Source organism: Chaetura pelagica, unplaced genomic scaffold (assembly GCF_000747805.2).
Source record: "Chaetura pelagica isolate M959 unplaced genomic scaffold, ChaPel_1.0 scaffold275, whole genome shotgun sequence".
NCBI classification, from domain to species: Eukaryota; Metazoa; Chordata; class Aves; order Apodiformes; family Apodidae; genus Chaetura; species Chaetura pelagica.
The window spans coordinates 5,850,929-5,868,334 of NW_009953486.1; positions in this window are offsets into that span (position 1 = coordinate 5,850,929).

Consider the following 17,406-nt stretch of genomic DNA (forward strand, 5'->3'; position numbering starts at 1 on the left):
CAGCATCACACAGAAAATGATTTTAGTGTTACATCAACAGACAAAAAGGAAATTTTAAAAGAAAACATGCAGAATCATGTGAAAATTGTCTTCCCTGTTGAAGACAGCTTCTTCCTGGTTCCTAAAACACCTAGGTTGTTTTACAAAATTTTTCATCACTATAATAAAAGTAATTAGATAACATACATTTTCTAGTATAATACCTTTAGACTATTGTGGCTTTTTCTTCTGTAACTCAGTTTTGGCAAAAGATCCCAAATGAGGAAGTTTGGCATTGGATTTGATTTATGAATGAAGACATGCCCTTCTCCTCTAACAGCCTTGCTCCATGAGCAGGTATGAGAGTTTGCTGATTGTCCCCAGCCAATGGATTTCCTCATCTAACTCAAGTCTAGAGCAGACCCTTATACAACAGCCCAAACCAAGACCTTGGGTCTGAAATTGTGGCGTGTTTTAAAATATGGAGCTAGATTTAGATCCAGATCTGAATTTCCTAGCGATTGCCTCTCTTCCATTTGTTTGTATTTGGATGTCTCATAGGATATAAGCAGCAGCTCTGTAGTGTCACACATGAATAAAGTGGATAATTATAAAATTAAAAGATATAACATGCTTCTAGGGGAGATAAGACTACAATTAAAGAGTATAAACAAAACTGAGTTTGATGTACAGACTGATATATTTATTCATTAAATATAATAACATAAACAAGACTATTAACTGTCATATTTTAATGATACTGTACCCTGCAAAACATACTTGGGAAAAAGTCCTATTGACTTCAATAGCAATGCCACATAAATTTAAATCATGACAGCAGTAAAACAACATGTCCTCTTTCTTTTTCATCATTATTTGTTGTACATGCCCCAAAATGTTAAAATACCTTTAACTGGCTAAACTGAGTCTGAGATCAAATGTTTTTTCTGCAAATCTAAAGACACCCAGTGGGGAATGCTGAAACCTGTTCCACAGATACCTGAAATGCAATATTCCCAGGAGGGCAAAATGTTCCAGGCAAGGCTGCTGTCTATCCCATCTCTCCCTAGAAAACACTGGATGTATTTTTGCTCAGGAGATGGTAAAAGTTGGGCAAATGCCACTTCACATCAGCAGTGTTAAGATCAGATTCTGACCTTTATTTAAGATTATTAATAGTCAGCAATAGTGGAAGCCTTAAGGCAGAAATTTCTATCTGGAAACTATGCATTAACTATCTTGGGGTAAGTAAAAAGCCAGACTGGAAGGGAAAAAGGGTTTCAAGAATACTGTCTTGTTGCACATGGCATCTGTGCCAAGAAGATGTAAAATGGGACCATTTTGAGTCATAACAATTTACCCACCCTTTGCACAGTCTCTGCTCATGCAGGGCACCAGGCAGGGGAGGAGCAGCTCATGCAAGATCTCTAGTGTGAACAGTACAAACAGAGGCAATCTTAAAAGGGGACTCACCCCAAATTTGTGAACTGCATCGAACTGTGAATTGCTATGTCAAATGTTTCATTGTAAAATTCCTCATTAAATTCCCTGGCGTTCACCACACGCTGCGTAACTTGAAGTGCTGAGAAAATGAGCACTTACTGTGCCATGGCAAAGGCCAATGGCTGCCTCTTTATTGAGCTTGATACATATGGTGAAAACATATTGACTAATTACTTGCCATTTTCAAAAACTGAAAACACTCCAAAGACAGGCCTAAGATAATGGAAAAAGACACAGTGTGAAGAATAAGGACTGGGAGAATAGAGGGGGGGAAATAACGTAACTGTCTTACTGCTGATCCCTCAATCAACATTTGCTTTGATATCTGAATCCTGAGGAATAACAGCATCTCACTGTTTCAAATTGCTTAGTAATAATTGGCTAATTAACACACCTCATTAATATATCTGTTAAAAGTAGAAACAAGCTGAGGTAGCAAAGATAAAATCCAGATCCAGACTTCTCCCAGACAGTAGCAGGATATGGGCACCAGTTTGGGCTGGGGTTCAGATTTGTGGTGCTTAGTTTTCTACAGTTTTGCAAGTTGTTCTGGTGCTTGCCAAGCACCCAAAAGAAAAGAGAGCTGGGCTCGGGTGATGAAGCACTTTGAGGGAGATAAATTAAAGAGGCCAAAGTGAAAATGGAAAGTGAGACACCAGGACATGCTTCTTACTCTAGTTTTCTAAATGCCATCTCTGATACAAACAGTCCCTTACAGGAGCCTGAGCTGCTGTACAGGAGTCTCTCATACACAGCCTTCACAGCGAGCCTTTTTAATGCCATCTGATTTCCAACACCTCTCCTCCAAGTCATGACAAATGGGTCCATTCATCTGATTAGGAATGTTCCCTAAGTAGTAGGATGAACATTTGACAAGTTAATTTCAAGGTAGCTCATGGAGTAGCAGCAACATAAAGCTACGCAACTGTAAAAAAAATAATCTTGCTGGATAAACTCTGCCAGTAATGGATGTCTCACAGAAAATATACTTAATATTCAACCTCTTTGTATTGGAAGACAAGCTCTTTCGTTGAGAAGTAAACATGAGGACTTGCTGAAGCTAGGGTTAACAGGAATACAATTACTGCAGTTAGAGTTTCATGATTATGAAACTTGTGCTGATGTATCCACGGTTTAGAAACAATAGGAAAGGCAATGGATGATTTTAAAAACTCAAGACAATTAAACAAAAACAATAATTATTCCCTTTTATTTTTCCTTTAAGTCATCCAGATAATAGAAATCAGAGACCTGAATAGTATGCCTAAAGTTAATGGCATTATTAGATTGAGGAAAAATAAAGTGATCAAAAAATTGACCCATTTATCAAAAAGCCCATAGTTTGTAAAAGCTCACAATTCTATTAGTTCTGATTTTTTAAAACTCAAGATAAATCTCAAGCCATGTTTGGAGCTTAGATGTAATCATAAGCAGAGACTAAGAGTAATTTATAAACATTTCTATTATATGAGACAAAGTTGCTGTTTTAGAAACACATGAATAATCTGATGTCTTTCATAAAACTTTTAGAAGAAGCTTTATTTTCCGTCTCATAAACTAAAAATAAAACACTTGAAATGATTGACTTTCCTTTAAGGAAACTCTTGAGCCCGATCTGATAACACTACTGGTAAAATCCTAGTAAAAATCCTGGAAGAATTCCCAGTGTTTTGAACAGGACCAGACATTATCCATATTGCTTTTCATTACTATTACTATTTCAGTGTAAAAACCTGGGTAGTTGTCACCGTTTGACTCAGGTTCAACAATGCTCTTGATCCCTTCCCATCCCACCCAGGTAGGGAAGGAGAGAGAGAATGAGAGAGACACTTTACTGGATTGAAAACTAAACTATGCAGCTTTAATTAAACACTAATTTTGCCCCTGTTGCAAAAATATGAAAGAATTTTAAAAAACAGCTGTTCTCTATGGGGTGGGAAGAACCTTGTTTCATTTACTTTTTAAAAAGAGTTTGAAAATTTTAAAGTCCCATAAGTGTGAAAGATGCTTTGATAGAGCATCTTTCTTCCATCAACCAGAAACCTGGGTAAACAAGTCAGTTCAAATAGGGGAATTAAACAAAACCACTATTATTAATTTTTGTTCCAATCATTCCCAGGCATAGAGCTTTTCCTGGGCAAAGAAAAAAGCTGAGCTGAGCCTTTCCCTCCTGGGTGCTACTGGGGTGGAGCCTGTGAATTGGGCAGGCACTTGGTCTGTTGTGGGGTGACAGTCAAGTTCTTTTAATGGCTTTATGCCTTCAGTCACTTTTCATTCCTTCCAATGAGGATTTTTTTTTAATTTCCATAGAACTTGATTGTCAGGGTGTACTGGCAGTGGAGCCCTGACTGTGCAGCATCCCATGGGAGGGGATACTGGAGTCAGGCAAATGTGTGGGAAGTTCCTTCAGAAACTCAGTTCCCTCCTAGAGCAGCCGTGCTATTCTTCAGCTTTTTGTTTAATCTGTAGGTGCAGCCAGTGCTGGCTCGTATGCGAAACTGTTCAGTGAAGGCAGCTCAAGGGCTGCTTGCCATGCCTGAGAGCAGCACCACACAATGGGCTGGGAATGCCGGGGATCGTTCCCTTTCCTGCCTTTCATATCGTTGAACTGAAACCATCACTTGTGCCAAAAGCAAGGACTGCAGATGAAAGGCCAGTGCATTAAGACAGCACATAATTGTCAGTCTCTGAGTTGCTGACATTAATCGTTTTACTTAAAGAAGGCAGCGGACTGTTTTTTTGCGCCCCCCCCCCCATCAACCACCAACACACAGGAGATACTCTGGATAAAAATTTAAAAAAAAATTATGACTCAAAATTTTTGCTAATTAAAAGTAATGTGTTTTCCCATTTTTTGGCAATTTGATAACACAAAACACTTACTTGGGGGCCACAGGGGGAAACAAACTGAGACGGATAAAAAATGTTTTGTGTTCATCCAAGCAAGACTATGTTAATGCACATTATCCCATTAATGCACATCAACATCGGGAATAAGCGCGCCAATGCAAGCAAGAAGCATACACTTATCATCATTTGATAACATGTTTAATGACAGATTGACGGTTGATTTGCAAATGTGAACTGGCATCAATGTTGCTAACTTCAGCTTCTGCCGCCTCCTCTGCTATGCCAGCATATTTATGTGCATAATTTGATTTTGCAGCCACACTGTTAGTACATTTTTAATATTAACTATGCAAGAACAGACAGCCGAACTTAAGTTGCACTGATGGTTTGAGTTCATTAGATTGAAAAAGATGGGCAATGATGACAAAGATGGAGATGGCAGCACAACATCAAAGAGGCAACACTTAACAAACACACTCCATTTTGAACAAACCGAACTAACACATTTCATGTTGTCGGCTGCAGCAAAGCCCTTATGTACAACAGTAAGAAAAAAATATGCTTCTGCCCTGGGCATACTGACAGCAACTCTGCATGAAGCTTAGCAGGCTCCTGGACACACAGTTGTTAGATATTTCACTCATCTGCTACAGGTAAAGGGGCTGATTCTGGTCTGATGTCCAAGTGACAGTAACATAATTCAGCAGACTTGTGCTGGAGTTACTCCTGATTTACACCTGTCCAAGGGAGAGTGCCTGCCTCCTCCCACCCTGTTTCCCTAGTTCGCTTTTCAGAGCTGGGATTCTTTATGGCAAATAATAAAAAGATTTTGCTGAGAGCTCAGCTCTTGCATGCATGATGCACAGAGCAGAATGGCAAGTTCAGAAGCCCTGGGGCCTCATGCTGCAAGGTGTGGGATGTCCTTCCTGTATCCCTGGTGCCAGGAGCCCAACACCAGGCAGGACTCTACTCCTAGTGACTTCCTCTTCTTTGTGATTCTGGGCAATTCAGTTCTGCTCTGAAAGGAACACGCACCAGTGAGCTGAGAGGAGAATATTTCATTCTCTGCTCACATTAATGTCTGGGCATACACTGCATCTAGTATTAATTTGCTTGTTGTGCTGCAATATATAATAAATTTGAGGCAGTAGCTTTATGGTTTAAGTTGTAATTTTAAATTTTATGATACAAACTGACCATCTGCAGGAATCTGACCATATAACCTTAGCCATTCTGTGTAGACTATAACATTAGTACCTCTGAATCACAGTGAAACTATGATTTAGACACATAATTAGATAGACCAGGTCCTCAACAATTCTCAGATGTCTGAATTACTGCTGAAGAGGCTAATAAAAACACAGAACACAGGCATCCCTTCTGCAGAGCTTTTAAGAATATTCTTAACTTTGCCTCTAATCAGCAAAGCACCTATTACAATTACTGCTACTCAGAGCCTAGTCCTGGACCAGAAACTCATTGTGCCTGGCACTGCACAAACAGATCAAAGCCCCACTGCTCAGGGATGGCTGCTTTTGAGCTCCCTGCACAGGGATGGAGCTCTGGAGCCAGGCCAGGGTTTGTTAGGAAGGTGTGAGGGACATGAAGTAGCAACTATTAAATTTAAACCTGGAAACACTGCAGTCACTTGTCAGACTGGGACACTAAGTAAGGGAGCAGAAAAGGACCTTGTATCAAGCTGCACATCACTGTCACCAGACAGCAGCAGCAAGATTCTTGGTACCCCTTCCCTGGTGGCAGCTGAGCAAATGCCTCCTGCCACCACACTGACCTGGCCTAGCTGTAAAAACTGCTTGCTTTAACGTTGCTTATGAAAGAAACCTAAAGCTTCAATTTCAGTAAAATCTCTTTGTGGAGGTCTGTCTCTTTTTAGGAAAAGATCTGCATTGCAGGGAAAAGTAATCCAAAGTCCCTGGCTACATTCTGTCCAGGTACTTTGTTAAGCAGGTTGAGTGGCAAGTGCTGTACAGATGAAGGTGTATGAGTCCCAAAACCAGGGATATGTGAATCAAGAGGCAGCAACAAACATCCTGGGAGATCCTTGGCATCTCAGGCTTAAACACGTGTAGTTGGCTTTTTAAAAATTTCAGCTGTTGATGCATGAGCTTCCAAAACCTAGAGCAGATACAGGACCACACTGTGCAAAGTGCTGTACAGAGTTTAAGATGATCTTTCAGAAGGAGACCAAATGATTTCCAGTGACACGAGGCAACAGGTAGATCTTCCCTCAATGAGGACACAAGAGATCTTGGAAGATATCTCAAAAGTGAGAGCTAAAAAAACAACCCTAAAACAAGCAAACAAAAAGACAAGCAGGTATAAATGCAAGAAGTAGCCCAGGCTTACTGAAAAATTTAGGCTTAATTTGGTGTCTTTTACGATCCAGTTATTATCAGTGGGCTGTTCAGAACAGCACAGGAGCAGCGGCAGCTCCTGCCTAGGGAGCTGAGCAGCGGAGCAGGAGCAGGGCAGCCTGTCCCCAGCAGCCTTGGTAACTGCTCCATTAACAGCCTTGTGCTGCCTCCTCTTACCTGGGCTTTAGCTACCCTTAGAAATAAAAATATATCCCAGGGAGAGGGAATTGTGATCACTGCTCACTTGTACCTGCTGACAGAGGGTGGAAACAGGAAGAGCAAGAGACAAGTGCTATTTCCAGGCTGTGGAAAGGTTCTCCCCTAGCCCAGCCCCAGCCTGGCAGGACTGCAGGATACTAGGTGGCATTGTGTGTGGGGGAATAGCTTCTACCTCCGTGGTTGCCCTCCAGATTGACTGAGCTCCTGCTGTGACCATGCACTTACAAGCCTGGTTGCGGAGAGCTCCTGAGAACAGGAGCCCGATGCATCTCCCAGTTAGAAGAACTGTTAGTTTTCTCAGGCCACAATTATCTCTGCTGTTGCATTTGTGTCCTTTTTTCTGTCTCATTTTAACTAAGTTACAATTCTCCCACTCTTGTTACTGAGCAGATGCAGATGCCACTTTGTTCCATGTGATTTATAACCAGGAGCTAATGTTCAGTTATAATTCCCCATTTTAGACATGAAAAATAGCCTGTAATGCTCAACACAAGGGCCTCTCAACAATGATATATAATTTAAAAATTAACATGAGGACAGAGGAGACATGGGATTTTGAACTAGGGACTCTCTCATTCAAAGGTTAAATCTCTACAAGGTGAGATAAAGGAATTAGTTGAGTTATTAAGTAAATGCCTCTGGTATATTTTCCCAGTACATTAGCTGTTGCAGCCTTTTCCAGTTCAGCTGTGTTCAGCTCCAGCATGTTCAAAGTGCAAATGCTCATGGCACTGTATTCACACATTTCCTTTTTTCAATGTCAAACAAACTGGAGCTTTTCAGAGTCAAAGGTCAAAGTGGAGGGCCCTTAAGAAAATCTCTTGGGAAATTATGTGATTGTTCTTATGTCCTTCTTGCATATAAAATCAGGATCCACACATGGCTCGCCCTTTCCAAGAATCTTAAAACTACAATGAGTCATGACTCATTCCTGCAACACCTAACTTATATAAGTGGTCCTGTTAATTTACTGGAATATCTTGCATAACTAATCATTTCCAGGATCGAACTCTGAAGCCTCTGAAAACTCTGAACTGTAAAGAGCTTCTTCAGAAATGAGAACTGAAATCCCAGTGTCACATAAGGAGTCAAAAGCAGAACAAGGGACAGGACCTGCATCACCAGATTCGCTCCACCAAATGCAAGCCATAAACTTCTCTTGTCAAAGCTCAGCAATTCAGAAAACATGCAGGGAGAATAGAGAGTACAGAGAAGGAAAACAGCTTGGCCCCGGAGAAGTTCTGGAGGTGGCATTCCTTTCCTGTCTGTTTTCCATTCATAATAAGAAGATTTAGCTCATATCCTAGGTGTCTCCTGCTGCACTCTGGTTAACCCTGTCTCACTCCAGCACCAAGTATTACATTTATGGATTACGAATTTATTGACATTTGACATTTGCATCAGCTTTCACCTGATCAACAGGAGCTTTAGCTGCCAAAGGGAATTATTATAGAAGATTTCAACAGCCATGGGAATGCCAAGAAGGTCATTAAATCATATTGGAAGAACAATGTGTTCATAGCATTCATACATTAGGTCTTGCCAGTAAATCTTCTGGTTGATGCTTGGACCACCTATTGATGATACTCAAAGAGAAGGAGAGATGGGCAGAATCAAAAAGATGAAATAGATAAAAAACAAATGACACAAAGCCTGGCACAGTGGGATCTTTAATTTTCTACTCTGTGAATACAGAATAAGCAAAAAAAAACCACCCCAAAAACCAAAACAAAGCAGAGTGGCTTGACTTTCTCTAAGTCAAATCCTCTTATATTAGCAGGGCTTAACTAAATAATCCTGAGTAATGTGTGCACCCCACATTATTGCATGCAATTTGTATGTGGGAGGTGCAGGATTCAGAAAACATATGGCACATGGAAAACAAATGACAGGGTGTGCTTTAACACTCATTTTGGCTATACTTATCACTCTTGTTGATATTTTTTTTCAGACATGAAATATGAGTGTAGGAACTTGCACCACAATCTCTTTGGAAAAGTACTGAGAGTTATTTCTTTGTGCATTTGTAATTTATAGAAGAAGACCACCACATAATTCCTGGGAGCAGAGGCAATGTTTTAAAAAAGTCCTGACCAAATAAACAGAATGACCTCTCCCATCATCTTTTCCCTGGATGACAAACCTGGGTCTTGCACTGTAAAAATCCAAGGCCAACAGATTAGGGTTTCATAGGATTACAGAGGGAAGTGAATTGCTGAATGGGAAGCCCACCCACAGCCTGTCTGTCTGTGTATGTCTAGTCTAGGGTGAGATTCACCAAAGACTGGTCCACCTGCAGCTGTTTGTCCCTGAGCTGAGAGCATGAGAGAAGTATTGAGCTTGAACTTCTCCAGTGGAAGAGGGGTAAGTGCCCTTCGCATGAACATAGGCAGAAACAGGTCACAGTATTTCTGTATCTCAGAGGGACTCTTCTGTGATGTCCCTTGGGTTGGAATTCACGTGGGTAAAAGGCCATGTCAGTCTTTTTAATGACCCTGTAAAGAAAGTTGGTAGCCAAGAGGACAAAGTCCCAGCAGCGATCAGTGCTAGTAGCCTGCCTTGCCCCCCCAAAATGTAGCTGGTATTGTGCAGCCACTCCTGTGCTTGGAGCATTCATGCACATGTGGCTACAGGGGGACTGGACAGAGCTGGAATGAAGAGCAGCAGAGGGCAAAGACAGGGAACTGGGCAGAAAGGTTCTAAATCTTGGCTTAAAGTAGCAGAAAAGCAGAGAGGTGGAGCTGGGTGACAGAGATAGGTACCAGCAGCTGTGCACTGCACCAGGGTTCATGTTTTGAGATAAATATTTTCAGGCAAATTGTGTGACCCATGGTATAAACTTGGGGGTGTCCAGAAATAGGGAGTGCTTGTGAGTTTTCATTAAATGACTATGAAAACATCAGGTTCTCATTTGAAATTTCAACAATTCTCCAACAAGAGAAGGGGAAACCACTTTTGCCTTCACTTTAGAAGTTTAGAAAAGCTGAAAGTAAACCCAGAAGGGATCAAACTAGTATTACCCATGTGCAACAGAACAAGCAGTTTTGCCTCCTCTAAATTACTGGTCCATGCCAGTATAAACTCTGCAGCACGACTGGAAGTCCTGCTTTGCATACAGTTGAGATAGAAAACTTCAGAGAGTGGCATTTCTATCATGTCATAGGCAATTCACAGGGAAAATAGGGCAGAGAATGGAATAAAGCATGATGCCCTTAAGTCAGGGGCCTTTGATATCACCCCTGCACTCTGGGTGTGACCCTTTCCTTAGCCATGTGCAAAGAGGAAGCATGAAGACTCAACACTGTTCTGATTACCATGGGCTGGTTTGTACATCCTCTGCTCACTACCTTGGGTTGGAGCACCTCCAGAGCTCACCCCAAGAGGCCTCACAATTGTGCCCAAGTTTCTGCAGCTATCAAGAAGGCCTCTTGTATGTTCTCTGCAGCTCTGAGAGCAGGAAAAGATACCCTCCTCCAGCTGAAGAAGTCCCTGAACCGTTGATCTGAAGGCTTGGAGAGTGCTATGGAATGGTACCACATGTCCATCCTGTTACTATGCTCTCATAGTAGTCATGGTCAGAGATAGTATGGACAGAGCAGAATTTTGACCTAACCCTATGTGGCTGTTCTGACGATCTTACCTCACCACTATTCAGCTTTATAAGAGGAGAAGAAGAATATCATAAAGAAAGTCTTAGCAGTGTTCAGCTGTCGGGCAAATCTCCTGTTACAAAGGATTGTGCATATTTAAGGCAAGGGAATAGAATATGAACACAAAGCATGGCAATCGTTCACTTATAGCTGGAGGCTACGGGCTGCACAGCACAGAGGAAGCTCAGCCTGGCAGTGCTGCAGAGAATGAATGTCCCCGTGGGGACCAGGGAAGCTCTGTCAAACACCGGGGCTTTTGGAGCTCGAGGGACTGTGTGGCACAGCATGACATGACCCTGACCTTCTCCAGACAGTGCAGAGCACTACTGGGAAAGGCAGAAGAATGGAAGAAAAGAGCATGTGGAGGCCATGGCCTTTCTGATCTCTTTGTTTTGGGTGAGATCGAAGACTGAACATTTTTCGTTCTCCAGTGCAGCCCACTGTTTTTGTCACCTCCTGGAGCTCTTGAGCAGTTGTGTTAATCCTGGATGAGGGTGGTAGTAGAAAGATAAACAGGAGGATACTGAGAATATATAAACCATGTACCCCTACCCTTGCCTTTCTCTTCCTGACCTGCTTTGCCTCACAGCTGCTGCTGTGTGCACAGTTTCCATGCTGGTCCTTTGGTAATATATCAAAACAAGACCAATGGGGTACAGGGGCATGAGGACTCTGAGCATCCCTTCACTCTGAGACCTATGGTTCTCTGCAATGCAGGCTTCCCAAAGGATGAACTCCTCCTTTATCTGTGCTCCCTGTGCTGTAGCAAAGCACTGAGAAAATGGCTTTGACTGGCTGGAGAAAAGGCAGGCAAGGGGAGGCAGCCACTGCCACCCCACAGGCCACTCTGTCCCTTGACTTGACACAGCTGCTGGAGGAGGTGGAGTGGATGGAAACAACCACATCAAAGCCACTCCAGCAACCTCTCCTTTCCCTTCAAAAATATCACTACGGCACCCTCCACTTTCTATAACAATGTTTATCATTGTTCTTCGATTGTCTTGGACAATAAATGGTTAGAAATGAGCATATATCACCAGGAAATCTCTGCCTGCCCCTTCCCCCAAGCAGTGTCATAAAAACGTACAAATTCACATTAATAATGAAGTGCATTTCCCTGAGAAGCCACTGTGTATCTCAGGGAGAGCAGGCAAGGTGGCAGTTGCTGCAGAGTTTCCTATTAAAGAGCAGAGCAAATACTCATAAATCTGATGAGGGGCCAAAGCACATGTTAGGGCTGTCTCCCTCTTAATGGAACCTTTTCTGAAATGAAAAAAATATATATCTTGATACATTCAGGGTATTCATTAGACATGACAACCTCCTCCACTCCCACATCCTTCCATCCAACTCCTGCACGTGCTGACCCCTGGCAGAGGAGCAGGTGCTGAGTGCTGGCAGGGAGGGATTTTGGAGGGGAGGAAGAACTGTTTTGTTTTAATAAAGGGGTTGTGCAAATTTACTACAATGAACAAGTCCCCTCCTGGCCCCATGTCTCCCTCCTTCCCTCTGCTCCAGCTGCTGCTGTTTCCTCTGTCTCCAGTTCCTTCTTGGCTGCCCAGCCTCTGCCATGCCCCATGGCCGCCCCATCTGTCCATCTGCCAGGGAGGGGCACTGCTGCACCCTGGAGCAGGATCCCTCTCACCAACTTGAGTGTAGGAAACATTTTCTGACACCTCACACCTTGATGGGCTTGGCCAATTCACGCTCTTGGGAAAATATAGTTCTCCAGAGATGGAGAGGCAGCAGCATGAGTATCAGTCCCCTTGGCTCTCTCAGAGGCTGTGATCTTGCCACCTGGTGCAGTGTTTTAATATTGTCACAGGCTGGAAACCCAGGATCTGCTGACCCTTTCCTGAAGGTGAGACGTTCTTGAAAAAGGATCACCACCACAGTTGTGACATAGGCTCTGTGCTGCACATTGCATGTTCTACCTCATTCCTCTTCTCACAGGCAGGGTTCTGAGCTGGAGCTGCACTTGTGTAAATCCTGCGACACTCGCTGAGGTGTGAAGACTAGTTTAAAGGCCTGATCCTTCCCCAGCCAATGAACCCTGCCCAGATGCACAAACAGACCTGGTTTGGAATCAAGGAGACTGGAAAAGATAGCAGAATGAGGCCTGAAGACTACAGCTTAATAATCATGAATTATCTGTTCATTATCCCAATAAATAGTGAAAAATCTCTTCCTCCTTTCCTCTTCCCATAAAGCCATATCTATAATGTTCCTCATTTTCCATCTGTGCTCCATCATATTTGCACTGAGTGATCATCCTGCTAAATTACATTACTTTTATTGAAAGGTGCTTTTGAGGGCTGGGTACTGCTCATGTCTTTTCCTTTTGTTATTGATCTTTGCAATTGGATTGCTGAGGTGTAAAATGTATAAATAAGACTCGGGTACCCTTCCTTTGAAATCTCACTGGGTAAAAATGTTCTGCTATAGATTATGAAGGCTGTAGCATTTAATAATATCAGACACAGCAAGGAGAAGGCAAGATTTTGATATCCTTATGAATACTGAATGCTTGAGGAGGTAGGTGCTATTCAAGGTCAGATAAAATCTGGTCAAAATACTTAAAAGTTGCTATTTCTTTGTGAGCAGAACTCCTGCCTTTTGGGGGCAGGAACTGTCATATGCAGTATGCTTATACAGAGCCTAGATACAATATGGGTTGACCTAGTGGGCTGGATGCACTAATACAATGTTAAATAATACTGATTTTAATAGCAACCTGTAGTATTCATGAAAAGCAAGTAAATCTGCACTGATATATTGTGCTGACACACTCTAATTCGTCATCTGGCCTGACCCTGCTCTCTGGGAAGCCAGGAACACACTGTTATTGGTTTTACAAGGACCATTTCTACATTGAAAAAATGCTATCCAGGAAAAAATTGAAGGTTTAAAAATGCTAAATAAAAAAAAAAATAAATCCTGATCCACCACTTTAAGAAAATAGAGGTAAATTTCAGAGGATTAGGGGAACTGAGGCTTCACCAAAAAAGGACTATTTTGAGGGAGGAGTGATGGGCTGGAGGTAGTTCCTTGCTGAGGTTGGGCTGTGTCTCCTCCTCTTACAAAATTGTGGTGGTCACAGCTGCAGGCAGCTGTTTCCCAACATCTCTGACTTTCCTGTGAGAGAGTTTTTCATGTTTGTTGTTATGAAGAAATGAAAGATGAAGAGCAAGCTAAATGGTGTAAAATATAGTTTTGGACTACTAACTAATGGGATTGTCCTTGCCCATGTAATATCGGCTAGTAGTGGAACTCGATGTGTGGAGCAGCCCCTACTGTTTCAGAGGGGTGAGAAAATAAAATCCAGAGAAGAAGAAAATCTTCTATTTGGGTGTACTTAACACATACAGTTATCTACGTGTTCTATATATCATTTAACAAATTGCTTTGCAATTCTTACAGGGCGTGGTATAATGACTGATTTAAAATCACTGCATTGCTTAAACTGCATTGTTCTTCATCAAGTTGAGTCATTTTTATGTGAAGTGTCAAGCTCTCTAACAAATAACTGCTGCCAGACAAATCAAGTTCCCCATCTTAAAGCTACGGCTAAATAGTTTATAGCTTTAATCTGCTCACTGAGGTGTGCAGTCTATGACAGTAATTATAAATGCAAGGAGAAATTATAGCTGAATGCTTTAAATGCATTAGGAGCCATTTGATGAACAATCATGATTGCCTGCTCATTTTCAACAATAGAGGGCAAGTTAGTGTCAGTGCATTAGAGGATTTTCAGTTCTGCTCTGCTCTTTCTTCCATTTACCACAGAATGTCAGTTGTCTCCTATAAACTAGGAAAAAAAAAAAGCACTATAGAAGCTTTAAACTTGATGGTTAAAAAAAGACAAAGGAGGAAACAGAGAGAAAAACTGTTTATCATTATGACTCATTTTTTTGTTTTGCAGCAGCCTTACTTTCAAATTAGTTCGTCTCAGGTAGCTGCCTGTTTACTTATCAGGGTCTTTTGAAAAAGAAATCTCCCTAATCAAGTTGGTAAATTTGACTTTATAGAGACTTATTTCTATAAAAAGTTGTAGATAACACCACAGAAAGCCTCAGTTACCAACAAGTTTATCGCCAATCTCACCTGACTTTAAAGTGTGAAATACAATTCTGCCTTGGCTATTTTCCTCAGTACAACATAAAAACTCTAATTTAGTTGAAAAAATCAACAAATATTCTTCAAAGGTATAAGTCGACATACAAATTACTTCTAATTAAAGCCATGTTCCTTAATGTTCCTGGGTTTTCTTTGAAGAATAGCAATAAAAACAAGTTCAAAGTGGGTTAAATGAAAGAGAATAGAGATGTCTGATTGTTGTATATTGCACATCATTTTACATTATACTACTAAATGCATATCAGTTAGAAGAATCCAAGAAAACACCAAAGACGAATATAAAACAGATAGGTATGTCTTTACATTTAGGAAGAATTTATAGCAAATTTCTTATAAACAGCCTCAAAGAGGTCTTAAAAATAAATCCATATACATAACATATTTTTCTGCAGTGCTATCCCAGATAACCAAAGCATATTTTTTAATGATCACTGACATTTTAAAATATAACCTTTAATAGTAAATTTCACAGAAATATCAAAAGTATTTTATGTATTTCTATACTTTTGAGTACTCTCTCCATTGTTTCATTTCCTTTTATTTCCCTACGTTTTCTGTATTTTTATTTCTATTTCAATACAATACTACCTAGAAGAAGTAAATGCAAATGCATGTGGGCATTTTAAGACTCTCAGCATGTTCTGCATTTCTTGTTTCTAAATACTGTGATCTTCTCTATGTTATTATTCAAATGTACACTGAATCTTAAAAATAACATGGTAAGAATAAGTCAACTCTGAAAATCCCTGTTATTTGATTTAGTCTCCTTGCAGATCTCAGGAAGAAACCATATGAATAAACTTCTAACATAGCCAGAACTTCAGCAGGCTTACAGCTCCAGAACTGTAATAAAATCTTTAAAATGCTATCCAAAATACCCCATCATTTCATACAATTTGTGCTATCATGCATACCAACTAAAATTATAGTTCCAGATAACAGTGCTATCACTCTGTCATTGCAATTTAAATATATTTTTTCAAAGGTAAGATACAACCTGCATCTTGATATAAATTAGAAATGGATGAGTATTAAGAGGACAGCAATTTCTCAGTACCCAAAGGCAGGAAGGACAGTACCTTATTTATGTAGTTACATATCACCTGAATAATACCCTCGATGTGCCTGTGCAGGTTATTACAATGCAGAAACCACTTTAATTTTTTTTTCCCCTAGAAGATTTTTTTCTTTTCTTTGTATCTGTTCTCCAAATCCTCAGGAATAGTAACATGTTTATAAAGGTGGGTGTTTGGTTTGCCTCTTAGTAATAACATAGTGCTTTTAAGACCAAATCTGAAATATTTGTCATGTATTAAGCCATGAATGTGCCAAAATAGCTGTTATATTAATATATTTGGCAGATAGCTTTTGTTTGATAGTATCCAAATTATTGGTTTGCTCTGATATCTCTTGTGTGAAAACTATGAATGGCAGACTCTTAATACTTATTAACTGGTGGCAAAGGAAACTAAGTGTAGTATATTTTTCCTAAACAATCTCTTGCACTTTTCTGATATTTTATCACTTGTGTTGCTTTTGAATGGTCAGAAAACAAGGAACATTTGTCAAGTTCTAATGTTCAGCCAAAAATGCCAAAAGAGAAACTTAAGGATATTAGCTCTATTTAGAAAACAAACTTCTTTTGAGTTTGCTGGTTAAAATATGCCGAAAGGATAAATCCACTCAAATGCAGATGGGGTGTACAAGATGTATGCAAAACTTCAATCTTCTTCCACTTGAATACTGACGTTATACTCTATAGTAACAGCTTCTGTTACCATCCCAGAGTAACCCTTTGATTAGCAGTTTAAATTATTCAAAAGTAGCCTTTTTAATGGGGCTTAAGCGATGCACGTTGCTTGTGCTGGCTCTGCACACAGAAAGTGTTTCTTAAAGCTTCATGAATATTTGCAGCAAACAAATGAGAAATCTTCACACAAACGGGTATTCATCCTCCAAGTGCCTGCACCTTCAATTAGCCAGAGAATAGCCACAATAGCAGGTGGCGTAAGTGACAACTCACAACACATCTTTAATTTTGACTGTCTGACAAATTCATTTTCCCAATGTTATTCAAGTAATGAATATGTTGGAGAAAATCTGAACCTGCACACGATTATTCTGTGAATAGAAGCAGAGCAAAATTGTTGAGAGTGACTGACAGAAGCTTCCTAGAAAAAAAACACCTCGTTAGAACAAAAAACTTCTATTTGGACTTTCAGTTGATGTTCTGCATATTTATTTCAGACAAGAATATTCAAGTTGGTGAACCAAGTGAAATTAAAAATGCAAAAATTGTGTGTCATCTGAACATTACAATACATGTTATAAACATCGGTTGTGGCAGTGCTCCAGTCGGTGTATCTTTCAGCACAAAATAGCAACACTAATGCAGAAGTATCCTACTAACAGGTCTTTGAAATATTAAGCTCATAAAAAATCTAGCTGCTTTCTCAATTAAGCATTAACCCCTCCCCCCCAGGTTATAAAAAAACCTTGTGCTGAAGTCAGTGATGTTTACAGATTGACTAGCACTCCCACCAACATGAAAGATAATCAGACATCTTAAAGATTAAGGAAGGATGATTGAAAGATAGGTTAAAATGATGTGACACAAAAGGCCACTCACATAGTAACTGTTTCAGTATGTGTAAAATATTAAAATGCTTTACAAAACTGAGTATCCAAATATC